General features: G+C 52.7%; 1 long non-coding RNA gene across 1 annotated transcript; it reads right to left on the reverse strand.

Annotated features, from left to right (window-relative positions):
• Positions 1–577: 577 nt before the first annotated feature.
• Positions 578–13002, reverse strand: LOC144285461 (uncharacterized). The gene is made up of 3 exons (XR_013353721.1): positions 12921–13002; positions 1940–2269; positions 578–1208 (listed from the first exon to the last, which is right to left on the reverse strand). It is a non-coding gene; the product is annotated as an uncharacterized LOC144285461 (long non-coding RNA).
• Between the last annotated feature and the right edge of the window lie 775 nt (positions 13003–13777).

Raw genomic sequence — 13777 nt, forward strand, 5'->3', positions numbered from 1 at the left:
CCCAGGCTCCGGGCAGGCAGGCGGCCAGGCCCCGCCAGTGGGCATGCATCTCTTCTGGTTCAAAAGTACAGAGGTGACTCTGGAGTGGCCAGAGGGGAGCACTAACCATCTCTGCTGGAGCTGGACTTGCAAACTGGGGAGACGTGAGCCGGGGCTGCCAGGAAGACCCTCGGGGTGCAGAGAGCCTATCCCTGGGGACACAGAGCCATGGGGCCTGTGAGAGGATGAGAGGACAGAGGGCATCCCGGAGGCCCGAGAGGCCCTCCCCTGCAACGATGCTCTCATGCCGGCCTCCCTTTGCTTCCCTGGGACCAGGCTGAGCTGGGTGTCGTTCTGTGCGACCCAAAGCATCCCACGCAGGATGGGAGGCTCAGAAAGCCAAGTAAACGAAGAGCAGTTTGGTTTTCTGAGAGCAAGTATGTGTGACAAGGGCCTTAGGGGAAGCGCGCTGCCCACTGTGGTTAACGCCCCGTGGGCCCTGCGAGGAGTCGGGGTAACACTGAGAGCCCCAGGCCCCTCCCAGCCCTTCCCCACTCTGGTGGCCCCGATCCACTGCTGACAACCACTGAGGGACATGATGCCTTTGATGTCCCCTCACGGCCAGACCCCGAGGGGCAGCAAAGGGCCCGCGTCAAGCAGAAGTGAGCCCGACGGGGTGTCCACCAGCCCTGGGCGGGGGGTCTCTCCAGGATGGCTTCGTCTAAAGATTTGCTTGACAGTGTTGAGACCAAGGGACACCTGCAGCCACCTAGGAGTACGAGCCCTCCCGCTTTGCCCATGGATCCTGTCAGGGCAGGAAGGTGGCATCTACAGGAGAGCTCTGGGGCAGCGAGCTGGGGTTGGGCAGTGAGACCCGGAAAGCAGGGGCCTGGCGGTGCTCAGGGGCAGCTTCCTGAACATCTTGCCCCTGAAGGAAAGACAGACAGCCTCCCTGCCGCTGTTCTGATGGGTCAGACCACTCACCGATGTCAGTGGTTGGATGGTGGGGGGCCCTTCCCTGTGACTTTGGAGCCGCCCGAGCTGTTGGTGGGAGGATGGAAGGCACCTTCTGGAAACAGCGGCTCAGGTGCTGTTGTTTGCCGGGGACCATCGCAGGACAGGCCGAGAAGAGGAGGCAGCAGGACAGTGAGCCGTGAGCTGTCAGCGCAGGTGGGTGTCTTGAGCACCAGCTCTGTGCCAGGTGAGCCCTGTGGATCCCCACAGCAGCCCTGCACGACCGGAAGATTGGCCGCATTTCACTGGTCAGGAAGCTGGTGCTTCATGAAGACTGTTGTTCTCACTCAAGACCCCGGAGGGTGGGTTCACACAACGTGGGACATGGAGTCTGGGCCCCGTCCCCACCCACCCTGGGCCACCCTGGCCTTCAGTGTTGTTGGGCCAGTCGTGGCTGTGGAAAAGACCTCATGAGGTCGGAGCCTTGGCCCCAGCCAGACAAGCTCCCAGCGCATCCAAGGCACCTCGCTGCAGGCCGGCGGCTCGCTCTCTCTCCAGCCCCATCCCTTCTTACAGAGCATCAGGCAGAGACATTGGACCGAAATCAGGGGCTCCTCCAAACGAGTTACAAGTGATGCCAAATAAGCACTAGGCAATGCTCACGTTAGCCAGTGAACAGGCTCCCTGGCCCGTCCCCCACCTGAGTCCCGGGGTGCCCTCACCCCAGGTGCTGAGCTTCGAAGGCCTCTCCCACCTGCACTGACCGAGGCGCAGCAATGCCAGGCTCCCTGAGCACCTGCTCTGTGACCCCGGGCAGCACGAACCCACGTCTACTCCATTCATCTATGGGCACCCGAAGCTCTGGGCCTTCGCAGGGTGTGTGTACGCAGTGCACGCTCCCTAGGGATGCACACACGGGGATGCTGCTTTCCTGGAGGGGTGGGAGCCCCTGCCACAGCCCTGAGGTCAGAGCGAGGCTGCACCCGGCCGTGGTGGATACGATTACCTTTTGTCCTGATGCACAGAACGATTGAATGAATGAGCCCGAGGACTTGCTCCAAAACACGCACATGCCAGGACGCCCCATCCAAAAGGCCTGCCCCAGTCACCTCTTGATGGCTGGATTCTTTCTGAGACCCTCAGTAAGAACTGAAACAGGCCCAGGTGACTTAATAATCCCTGTGCCCTGAGGCAGGCATCCTTTCTCAAGGCGACAGAGAGATGGCCCTGCAGGGGTTCCTGCTCCACACTGAGCCACCGTGGACACGAGACACCCTCTCTGAGCCTCATCTGTGACAGCGACAGCAGCCTCCTCTGTGCAGTGGGACGTGTGGACCTGAGGAAGAGACAAAGAAGGGCTGAGATGTGCCGGCAGTCACATCGACTGTCCCGCCTCCAGAAGAGCACCCTGTGAGCCGGGCTCTGCTGGGTGCTGGGGTCGAGAGACCGAGCAGACTCTGCAGCTCCCCTCCCTGCACACGGGCGCTGGGTGCAGTCCAGAGCACCCGCTCTCAGGGTGCAGACGGAGGGCTGCAGAGAGGGTGAGGAAACACCACCACTGGGGCGACACGGGGCTCATGTCTTGAGAGGCCTTGGTGCCCCAAGGGTCACCTGGAAAAAAAGGGGAGGATTCATGGGAAAAACCAATAGAAAAGACAAAGGGAAGACAAAGGGCAGGGGTTGGAAAGTACAAGAATGTTCTAGAAACTGCATAGTCTAGCTGGACACGGTGTGGACACCGCTGTTATCTCCGGGAACGTGGCATGAGGGTGGCCTGAGGAACGCCAGGAGGGACCAGGGGTGCTCCAGGAGGACATGGTGGCAAAGGCCAAACAGCACAGGGCATCCGGGAGTCCAGAAAGGGAAGGACTACAGTCCTGGCCATTGATCCTAGTGGGACCTGAGAAAAGCCCGGGTCCCATGTGGTTCAATCTTTTTTTTTTTTTTTGTATATTTTTTATTGGAGTTCGATTTGCCAACATATAGCATAACACCGAGTGCTCATCCCAGTCAAGTGCCCCCCTCAGTGCCCATCACCCAGTCACCCCAACCCCCTGCCCACCTCCCTTTCCACTACCCCTTGTTGGTTTCCCAGAGTTAGGAGTCTTTGTTTAAAGTCACATTCAAGTTACAAAGGCTGGCTGCTGCGAAAGTTTTCAAGTGCATGAGCGGTGGATTTTTGTCTTTCTCGGCCTCCTGCCTCCTCCTGCTCCCGCCAACACACACAACACACCCGGGCGGAAATACAAGCCAGATTCCCACCAGCACTCCTTAAAATTCTTGGTTGACATCTCTGCCACTCCCCAAAATTCCACACTCACAGCAACTGCTAAAAAACCTTTATTTTTCTTTCTGCTCTTGGAACTCCTCACGGGTCATGTTGTGGCCACGACGCCCCCCATGTCACGCTCTGCTTGCCCCTCTGGTGGCTGCAGGGCCGGGGCCGACAAGCTGCCCCAAGCACGTTGCCCTGTGTTGCAGGATCTGAAGGCCCTAAAGCTAGCACAGCGTGGCCTTCAAGAAAAAGAATAAAAATACGGACCCAGAGGAAAGTACGGATGAGAAAAAAATGTTTAGAATAGAAAAGAAATCACAACACATTATAACTATTCAAAAGCTGGCAAATGCAATAAGCATAACGAGAGAAAAACTCACCCTTTTTGCTAATTAAGTGCCTAATGATGACTAGGGTTTTGAAGAACTTCCTGCAGAGAGAGCACAGAGATCATCAAGCCTTTCCTCCGCCCAGCTCTGAATTGGCTTCTTCTCTGTCTTAGAGAGCTTGTCACCTGACCGCATCCTGTCCCAGCAGGCTGTGGACACGTCCCCGTGGGGGGCTCTGCACGGCGCTGGCCCGGGTCCACCTGGGGTCCCTTAGCCAGGCCTGCCCCGGGAGCCTGCAGCCGTGGCTCCAACCCTCGCAATGGCCTGGAAGCTTTTCCAGATGCCCAAGCCTGGTCCCCCCCATGGAGGTGGCTTCCAGGATTTGAACGTCCATGGCTTAAACCATGAACCTTGGGAGCCAAGGGTCCACCAAGGCCAACCTGCTTCCCAGCAGCCAAGAGGAGCATATGAGCTTAGAGACACATCAGCCCTCCGCAGTGTTCATTCACCCCTGAGCGCCCAGGCTGCCAGGGCGGTTTCTCTTGTGTGGCACTGTGGGCCTCGGGGTAGGCATCCATTCTCGTGACCATGGCTCCTGGTGGCCATGGGCTCCCCATGGCCGTGGCTCTAGAGCCTCTACTCCGAAGGGCTTAGGCTGGGGGCAGCCCTCCGACAGGAAGACAGATGAAGGGGCCTGTCTTAAAACTGAATTTTCACAGCAGATACGTGATCATTTAGAGTGGATGATAAACATTAATTTAGGTGACAATTTTCCTAAATGTACTTTTATTCCTTCCCTGCTACAGACCCCCCCCCCCATCTCACAACGGTTCGCCTTAACGATTTTGAACTTCACAGTGGTGCAAAATCAATACATTTCACTGCACATCGTACTTGGACTTTTGTGTTTGGATCTTGTCCAGGCTAGAGACGTGTGGTCTGACTCTCACTTGGAACGCGTGTCCACGGCAGGTCCGTGGCAGCCGCGTGGTCACGGGGGTTAAGGGCCAACACACATTGGTCGGGAGGTAACCCCCTGGTCCCTCAGAGAAGATGTACAAGTCGGTTTCCCAAGGCAGCCGTGACACTTGCTGCAGACTGGGCTTAGATGGTAGGACAGTGTTCCAGGTGCTGGAGGCCAGGAGTCCAAGGCCCGGGGGTCGGCAGGGACAAATGTGTTGGCCTTGCTGGGACCCACCACAGGGTGCCAGGGGAAATGGGAGCTCGAGGGTTGTGCTATAGTCCCTCTAAAACAGACAAGTGGGGCAGCCTGGGTGGCTCAGCGATTTAGCGCCGCCTTCAGCCCAGGGCGTGATCCTGGAGACCTGGGATCGAGTCCCACGTCGGGCTCCCTGCATGGAGCCTGCTTCTCCCTCTGCCTGTGTCTGTCTCTCTCTCTGTGTTTCTCTCATGAATAAATAAATAAAATCTTTGGGAAAAAAAAAAACAGACAAGTGAAGTCAAGCACACATACCCTTAGACCTTCTTTCCAGGGAGCATGGGAAGGGCAGACGGGAAGGTCACGGCCACCTTGCTGTTCCTGCACCTACCCCACTTGCAAGCCCAGCCCGAGTCCAGGCCCCACAGAGGGGCCCGTGGAGGTGGAGGTGCTGGGCGTCCGCGCTGGGGAAGCATCTCGTGACGGCTGGGGTGCAGCTCCTCGATGCCTGAGGGGTGAGATCTCTGCGGAGAAGCTTCGAAGCAGGTAAATATGCTTTCTCAGACAGGTTCCAGGCTCGACCCCAGGGATCAGGGTGATAGAGACACACTGGCCTGACCTCCGTGGCCTAAGACAGGTCCTCACAGGTGTTCTGGGAGGGCTCTCTGCGAAGTGCACCTGGTGAGCATCAAAGAGCCTGCCTGCAAGGGCCGAGCGCTCGGCAGGGAGGATCTGCTGGCACACGGAGCAATGGGGGATGTGGGCGGAGAAGGCCCTCGCACAGACCCACCCTCTCGGCCCTGCACCCGCCACGGCGCCATCACCTCTCCCCTGCGCTGTCTCTGTGTCTGTGTCTCTCTCTGTCTCTGTCTCTGTCTCCCCTCCCTCCCGGTGAGGCCCTCCATCCTCTCGGTAGCTGGTCCTACCACCTGCCACATCATTCCTCCCCTTTCTGAGTCTATCTTTTCATCTGTGAAAATGATGGTAACAAAACCCTATCTGATAGAACTTCTGTGAATATAAACGACAAAATGAGAGAAAGGGGGGGGCCTCTGCTGGTGTGCAGCAGCTACCCAGTGAGGTGTCCAGTACTTTAGAAGAGATTGAGTTAATGTTGTCCGATCTGGAGAAATTTCCCCAGGGTGGGAGTGTTATTTAAAAACAAATATTTTTTTTTTCCTTTTCAAATCCTAGCTTCCCAGTGCTTTTCAAGTGAAAAACGAGCAGAAAGGCCAACCTTTTTGTATCCTTGGTATCTGGTTACAGACCAGGGGTGGGTAAAGGCCAAGAGAAACCCAGTCTTAGAAGAGGACCGTTCTGGACATGCGCCCCGGGCATCAGCAACTGACATTCCCCTGGACCTTCAACAAAGGGGATCGGGTTCCCACCGTCTCCCCAGCCCCGGACGCGGGCACACAGAGTGTGCATTCATCCCGGCAGCCCTGTGGGGCGCACAGCTCAGGATGGGTGGGCCTGGCTCTGGGCTGACATCAACATCCGCCTGGAAACGCAGGCATACCTGCCTCGAGGTGCACGTAGACCTTTTATCCAAGACCCAGACCTGCAAATTGGGGAACAGAAAGCTGGCATCGAATCACCCAAGTTTGCGTTAATGGGTGGATCTGCCAGAGATGGGCCTCAGGAGGGTCAGAGCTGAGCTCCTGAGGACACAACGGTCTCCCTGCCTCTCCCAGGGGACTCCGCACGTTTGAAAGAAGGTTCTGGCCAGAATGAACTCTGGATGGGCCACGCTTTTCATCAGGAAACTTCTTTCCAGCCAAGATGGTCTGATTCCGAAGCAGAAAAGGTGGTTGAGAAAGAGCAAAGGGGTCACGCACATTGTTCTGCCAACAGCTCATGAAGGCAGCGGGATCCACCCCAAACCCCTTCAGCTTCCCAAGTGGCAGGACAGGGACAGCCCCCCAGGCCCAGGAGTGGTCCACGGCATGGGCCTGGAGAGGTCCGGGTCAGAACTCCTCCAACCTGCCAGGGCCTGGTCGCTGGCTGGCCCGGCATCGGTTAATGAGAGTCCACTGAGAACAAAGAGTTAACTCTGTAGGCCTGTGGTTTTTAAACTGGAGCATCAGCAGGAAGCTCCAAACAAAACAGATTCTAATTCTCTTTAATGTTACATGCACAGGGGCCATGTTAGGCCCTTTTGAGTTTTCTGTATTTCCAAAGCTGCTGATGAAAAACATCTAAAGCTGAGTCACCCTCACACCAGCCACAAGTTCAGGTTCATTTCAGTCCAGGATCTCACTGGCTGTAGGGTGTTGGATCGGTGTCCTGGTGCTGCCCAAACAAAGGACCACAGCCTGGGTGGCTTAAAACAACACAAACCGATCCCCTCCCAGTTCTGGAGGTCAAAGGTCTGGGTGTGGGCCGGGCCGCACTCTCTGGGAGGGGCGCAGGGGAAAGTCCCCTCCCAGCCATCTGCGTTGTTCCTCCATCGCTGGCCTCCTCCTCCGGCTGCCCCACCCCGGGGCCTGCCTGGGTCACCCCGTGGGCGCTCACATGGCATTTCCCCTTCTCATAAGGACTCAGTCACTCTGGATGAGGACCCGCCTAATGGACCTATCCTAACTTGGTTATTCCCGGAAGACCCTAGGAATGAGGCCACTCCCAACATACAGGGCTCAGAACTTGCTCTGCCCCTAGAAATGACAAGCTTGAAGTTTGAGGTATTTTTAACAATAGATGCGCCCTGTGCCTCTTCCTTTGAGGACCACCATCTCCTCAAACTTGCGTGTTCTCTGTTTATTATCTGACACCTGGTGAATTCAAGTCCCTGGTAAGCATTGAGCAGGCATTTAACAAACAACAGTGGATCACCTTCTGCTTCCCACTGAGCTCAGGGTGCCTTAGCTTGATACTGAGAGCACTCGCTGGAGGGCCAGTCCATTGCCCCAAGCCCCCCGTTCAGCGTCTTTCTCTGGCTCATTCTCTCCCGGAGGACTCTTAGAAGCCAGCGGGAAGCTCTCAGGGCCTTGTGAGCACGCATGGCTCAGGGTTGAGCTGCCTCCCAGGAGCTGGGGAGGTGAGGACACAGGCTGGGTTTAGGGCCAGGGGACTGTGTGCAGACGGACAGCTGGGCATCGGGGGCCTGCTTGGGAAGGACAAAGAGTCTGAAAACCCAGTGTTTGCTTTTTGGGGTTGGAAGACCCCGGCCACTGACCACCCTGTTGTCAGATCTGACCACAAAAGGGCCATCATTGGCCACCCTACAGGCTGAGAATTAGTGGGAGGGAGGAAGCCTGGCTTCTGCTCGACCTCAGCACTGAGCAAGAGGAGAAGCCAATAAATATTCATGTGTTCTAATACTGACACAACCTTCATTTGCATGTCACTCATTAGAAATGCTGGTAAAAAACGCTCACCATGTAAAAAAAAAAAAAGGAAAGGAAAGATTGCTTTAGTTGAAAATAAAGGGATTTGTCTCTGTGGGAGATGAAATATTCACATTAATTTCCAGGATTTTCCTGTGATCCTGTTGAGGTCTCAGATGCTTGCGGCAGCACGAGGCACACATTGCCATTTCAAACAAAGTCAATGTCAAAAATGACACTCTGCATTTTTTCTCTTGAAAGAGAGAGATACAAGAGAGATTAATCTGCAAAAACATTGAATGCAAAAAAAAAATGCAAGCAGTCAATAGATGCAGATGAGAGAATTAAGAGTCATTTTCTCAGGTTGCTATTAAAATAAGCAGAGGGACCCACAGACTGGACACAGTAGGGGTGACCACCTCCCCAGAGTGACAGGAGTGGAAAAGCAGAGACAAAGTTAGGGAGAAGGTAAGTAATCTCATGAATGACTATAGAAAATACTCCCCCCCACCAAGATTGCTGAATATATTCTTCTATTCAAAATAGTGATAAAGACAGAAATAGCCAATCAGATACAGCTGAGAAAATACCCATTTTCCATAGAGCAGCACACATGCAGACGACCTCCCACCAGGCTGTCCTCTGCAGAGGTCCTGCCCTGGGGACGTCCACCCTGAGGCTGGGTGCCCAGCAAACCCCCTCCTTTGGGGTCTCTGAGTGCAATGCTCCGTCAGTGCCTTGTGACTCTCTCTGGTTTATGGATTGGGAGTGGTTTGCTCACAGGTTTCTATTGAAGACGGGTATGTGTGGACATGGCCTAGAAGGCTGGTGGACAGGATGACAGAGATGAGGACAGTGTGGGAAAAGAGGTTGTTATAGATCCAACACGGACGATGGAGAACCCCTGCTTAAAGCACGTTTACGTAGCACCGTCCACAAGTTCTCCGAAGCAATAAAGCCCAGATGGGGGGTTCCTGGGTGGCGCAGCAGTTTGGTGCCTGCCTTTGGCCCAGGGCGCGATCCTGGAGACCCGGGATCGAATCCCACGTCGGGCTCCCGGTGCATGGAGCCTGCTTCTCCCTCTGCCTGTGTCTCTGCCTCTCTCTCTCTCTCTCTGTGACTATCATAAATAAATAAAAATAAAAAAAAAAAAAAGCCCAGATGGGACCTACGAAGGAGCAAGCTGTATTGTTTGGGAATTTTCATCATTTTAAAAATAACTTAAAAAAAAACCCTGTAAGATTATTTTTTTAATAAAGTATGTATGTTTAGATTTGAAAGGGTTCAAGGTTGGTTTTTAAATGAGGTAAGTTTTTTTTTTTTTAAGGTTTTATTTATTTATTCACGAGAGACACACAGAGAGAGATAGAGGCAGAGATGTAGGCAGAGGCAGAAACAGGCTCCATGCAGGGAGCCCGACATGGGACTCGATCCTGGGTCTCCAGGATCACGCCCTGGGCTGAAGGCAGTACTAAACCACTGAGCCACCAGGGCTGCCCTAAACGAGGTAGTTTTAAAGGTTATTTGTAGATCTAAAACTTTGTTTGCATTTAGCACAGACTGTGATTTTACCTACTTCTGACACTGGGTTTTGACAGTATATAATAGATTCTCTGTTCAAAGACACCCCTTGACAGAGTTTGATGAGTGAGGCATTAGTGTTTCAGATCATTTGTCTGAAAGGAGGGGAAAATGTGATTTTGTACATTTGTCTGTTTGGTTTTTGAAGAATGGTTTTCTTGAGGGAGCACAAACCCTGTTACAAGTCTTTGCTTCCTAAGTCAAGACCAAGGGACTGGATTCTTGGAGCTCATCTTAGACTTCACTTCCGTTTCCCTGGGCTCTGCCGACAGGTGGGCGCTGGCACAGACCACAGTCATTGCAGCAGCACAGCCCCTGGCTCTGACCACAGCTGGAACAAGGTTCATCCTGCAGCCTGAAGCCCTCCCCTCAGCTCCCCGGGGTGGGAAAGCATCACTGACAGGTGCCTTCAAACTCGGTCTCTTGCACATCACTCAGGGTTTCTTTCTCCAGATCCCAGGACACTCCAGGTGGTGGTGGGCAGGGCACAAAATGCCCCAAACACCACTCACAATGCGTGTCTCTCTCTGGAATTTGATTTCAGACAAATAGTCTGAAAGCATTAATGTCTCACTCATCAACTTCTGCCAATGTGTGGCTCAGAATGGAGAATGCATTACATGCTGTCAAAAAGGCAGTGTTGGAAGCAGATGAAAATCACCCCTATGCTAATGCAAATCAAGTTTTAAATCTACAAATGGGCCCTGCCATGGGGCACTCCCTCCCACCCAGGGCTAGTGCCCTCTGGAAGCACCATTGCCCTCCAGCAAAGTTGAGCAGCAGAGGCCCAGCTACCCAGGGGTTCGTGAGTGTCCAAATCCCCAGGTGAGTCCAGTACAACAGCGGTCCCATGTTACACATGACGCTAAACTGAGGTCACCAGAGTCAGAAACAGTCAAGGCCTCCCCCTGCCAACCTGAGGCACTGCTCCTGCAGGGGACTGGCAGCCTTGGGCTTAGGCGGTGAGCAGTGTCTCTATGGAATCCACTGTAGCTGGGACGGGAGGCTAGAGTTAAGGGACCCCAGGGCTCCGACACTATGACCTATGAATGGAGATGGAGTCTTAGTCAACGGGCTCATATGCCCAGAGGTCGGGAGGTTGTCTAACTGCTTATCCAGCAAGGGGTCACTAAATCTGAATGAGATCATCACCATCAGAGTCTCCTTAGACCCTCCCCTTCACAAACGGTTACTGAGAGTTCTTTCACATTTTTCTTAAGAATCAAGGTGTCTTAAAGCATTAATTCATAGTTTAAAGGATCGTTCAGCCAACTCAGCACTTCCATCCAGAGGCATATGACCACGAATGCCAGGCGCCACCCTGGCGATGGAATTTAGCAGCATGGAGCTCCTGAGCCCCAATCCCCTGATGAGTTTCTAATGGGTCGTGGAGCTGGGAGCCTGGGAAGGGTGCAACATTAGGCTGCTTCTGCCTCTAATATGGTGAAGAGAGGGCTCCATTGAAATTCCGACGATTATCCTCTCTTCCTCTAGTGTGTAATCATCTGACGCTTTCAAAGAGTGTCATTACAGGCAATCACTTTCCATTAGTTATTGTTCCCAGTGTCCCTGCAGTACGGCATTACCGCCAGCCCACTTGCTCAGCTCAGCAAGGCAATGCAAGAAAAGACTCCCTGACTTTCAAGAAAAACTGACAGAAATTGGAGTAAAAGAAAAAAATTTTCTTTCCACATTCCCAAAGCCGAACAGAACCCAGAGTTTAAAACTAATAGACCTTCTTGTGCTGCAAACAAACCACACTGTACCCTCCCTAATGAGGTCTCCCAGAAGATCTCCATAGTGTGTGCATGTGCGCACACAAACATACACACACATGCACATGCAAACACCATACTACTACTACCACCCCTCTCTACTCAGAGAACACACACACATACACAGTAACACCACCGTCACCATCATCACCATCACCATCATCACCACCATCACCATCATCACTATTACCACTGCCTCGGTTTATTTTTTCATTCATTCATTCAGCATGGATTAAATACTTGCTTACGTGCACTGGCCTTCTCCATTCATTCATTCAGCACTAATTAAGTGCTTCCTGCATATATTCGTCATTTTGCCAGGCCTTAGAGAGACAGAAATAAACCATCCATAATCCCTGTTCTTAGGATCTCATAGGCTATAAGAGACACAGAAAATAAACTTTACCTTGCTGTATAAATGCCATCTCTTATGTAAGTTGGACTCTAAAAAGCAGGGTAGGTAACGGAGGTCTAAAAAAAGATTCGGTGTTTAGATAAGGAATGGTACTGCCTAAGGAAACCAAACCCAGCAAGCTGAGAAACATCCCTCATCACCACCCACCCTCCTCCATGGGTTTTGATGCCTCCACAGAACAGTTGTGGGGGGTGAGGTCTTATCACAGGGAAGGTGCACACGTTGGGATCGGGGCTGGTCCACACGTGTTCCTCAGACGAAGGTGTTTGTAAAGGTGCTACTCTACCGGGGCTGGTCACCAGGTCCCAGGAAGCTTACAGAATCTCCAAGAATAAACAGAATGTAGCTTATGACACATTCCCCCAGGAGCTAATGAGATACTCTAGTCTCACCACATCGTCATGAAATACCAGCCTCCCAACCACACTCAGCCTCCCTGCACAAGCGGTCATGCCTGTAAGAAAGGAAGTTCTGTGGGTTCATTAATCAGACTGTCCCAGAGACAGGTTGGAAATCGATCCGCAGACCAGTCTTCGGTGTTATGAACTTATATGCAGAGTATGTGTTACTCATGCAAACTTTTAAAAAAAAATAGTGTGCCCTTTTTGGTAGTTGGCCAATAGCGTTTCACCTCTTATTGAAAACACAGCACACCCCATGCTCGGCTGTCCTCCTTCAGTCGCATGGGGTCACTGCAAAGTGAAAACCATTGTAAAACTTTCACAGCTGACAGAGAACAGTTTCAAAATACTGTGATGCTCCCAAGTAATGGTCAAGACACAGCAGATGCCAGGAAATTAGAGCTCATCTCTCTAGGTGATTAAACCAAACTCCTGAGATGTTTCCCACACTAAACCCTCAGCACTACGGTGCAAAACCGACATGTTCACATCTTCGTGATATGTGGTTGAATGAGAAAAGCCAGTTGTAGAGCGACATGAACTGTCTGAACCTACTGTATAAAACCGTGTGTGTGTGTGTGTGTGTGTGTGTGCACGCACAGAGGAAGAAACCAGAGTCCCACTCCGGTGCCGGCTGTGTCCCCCACAGGCTGCCCCAGGGTCACGTCACTGCTGACAGCACCCTGGCCGCTACCCCAGGGAGCAGGGCCTGTGGCTCGGACTCACCTCTGCCATCCTTCTTTCCCTGCCTCCTTCTCAGACCCTGGAACGTGTCCTTAGCGTCACCTATGCTGGGACTGGGCCCCATCATGGCTTACAAACCTCACACTTCAAGTTATTTATAGCTTTTCTATCACAGCCCTAAATAACACAGAAAATTATCACACATCACAGTTATTTGAAGCCACAAAAACGTTCTCTCAGCAGTTTTTATTTGCAGCGAGGCCTTCAGACTCGAAAGCCCATGTCCCGTGTGGGTGCGTCCCTCTGGGGGAGGGCTGGCTTCCTCAGGTCTATTCTCTCTCTCCCTGGTCCCCAGGCATCCCACACTATCGCCCCTCCTGAGGCAGCCTCACAGGTCCCCAAACAAAGAAAATCCCAGGTGCTCAAATCAGAATTACCTCTGGTCACGTAGTATAATTCTATTTCTTCCCAAGTAAACTGCGGGATTCTTCTGACTATAGATACCCCATGCTAACAGTGCCTAAAGCACAAGCATTGCTCCTGTGCTGACAATTTTTATTTGAATCGTTTTTCTTTGAGTACCATTAGTGTGTGTTTCCAAATTTAGAGCTACAAAGGGGTCACAGGGGAAAGTCTTCTCCCACCACCATCCCCAGCCACCTAATTTCCTTCTCGGGATGCAACCAGTGGAACCAGCTTCTTCTGTATCTTTCAAGAGATATTTTGGCATAAACAGGTATATTCACATAAATTTGGAAGAACGAGCTGGAAAGTACCCACAGCCTCAAGGTCTGGGAATGACTTTAGTGTGGCATGATCACCGCTGGGCTCACCTGAAGGAGGAAGGGTTAGATCACAGGGACTCAGCTGCTTTGGAAACATGTTGGCAAATTTGAATG

The sequence above is a fragment of the Canis aureus genome, chromosome 1 (genome assembly GCF_053574225.1).
Source record: "Canis aureus isolate CA01 chromosome 1, VMU_Caureus_v.1.0, whole genome shotgun sequence".
Taxonomy (NCBI): domain Eukaryota; kingdom Metazoa; phylum Chordata; class Mammalia; order Carnivora; family Canidae; genus Canis; species Canis aureus.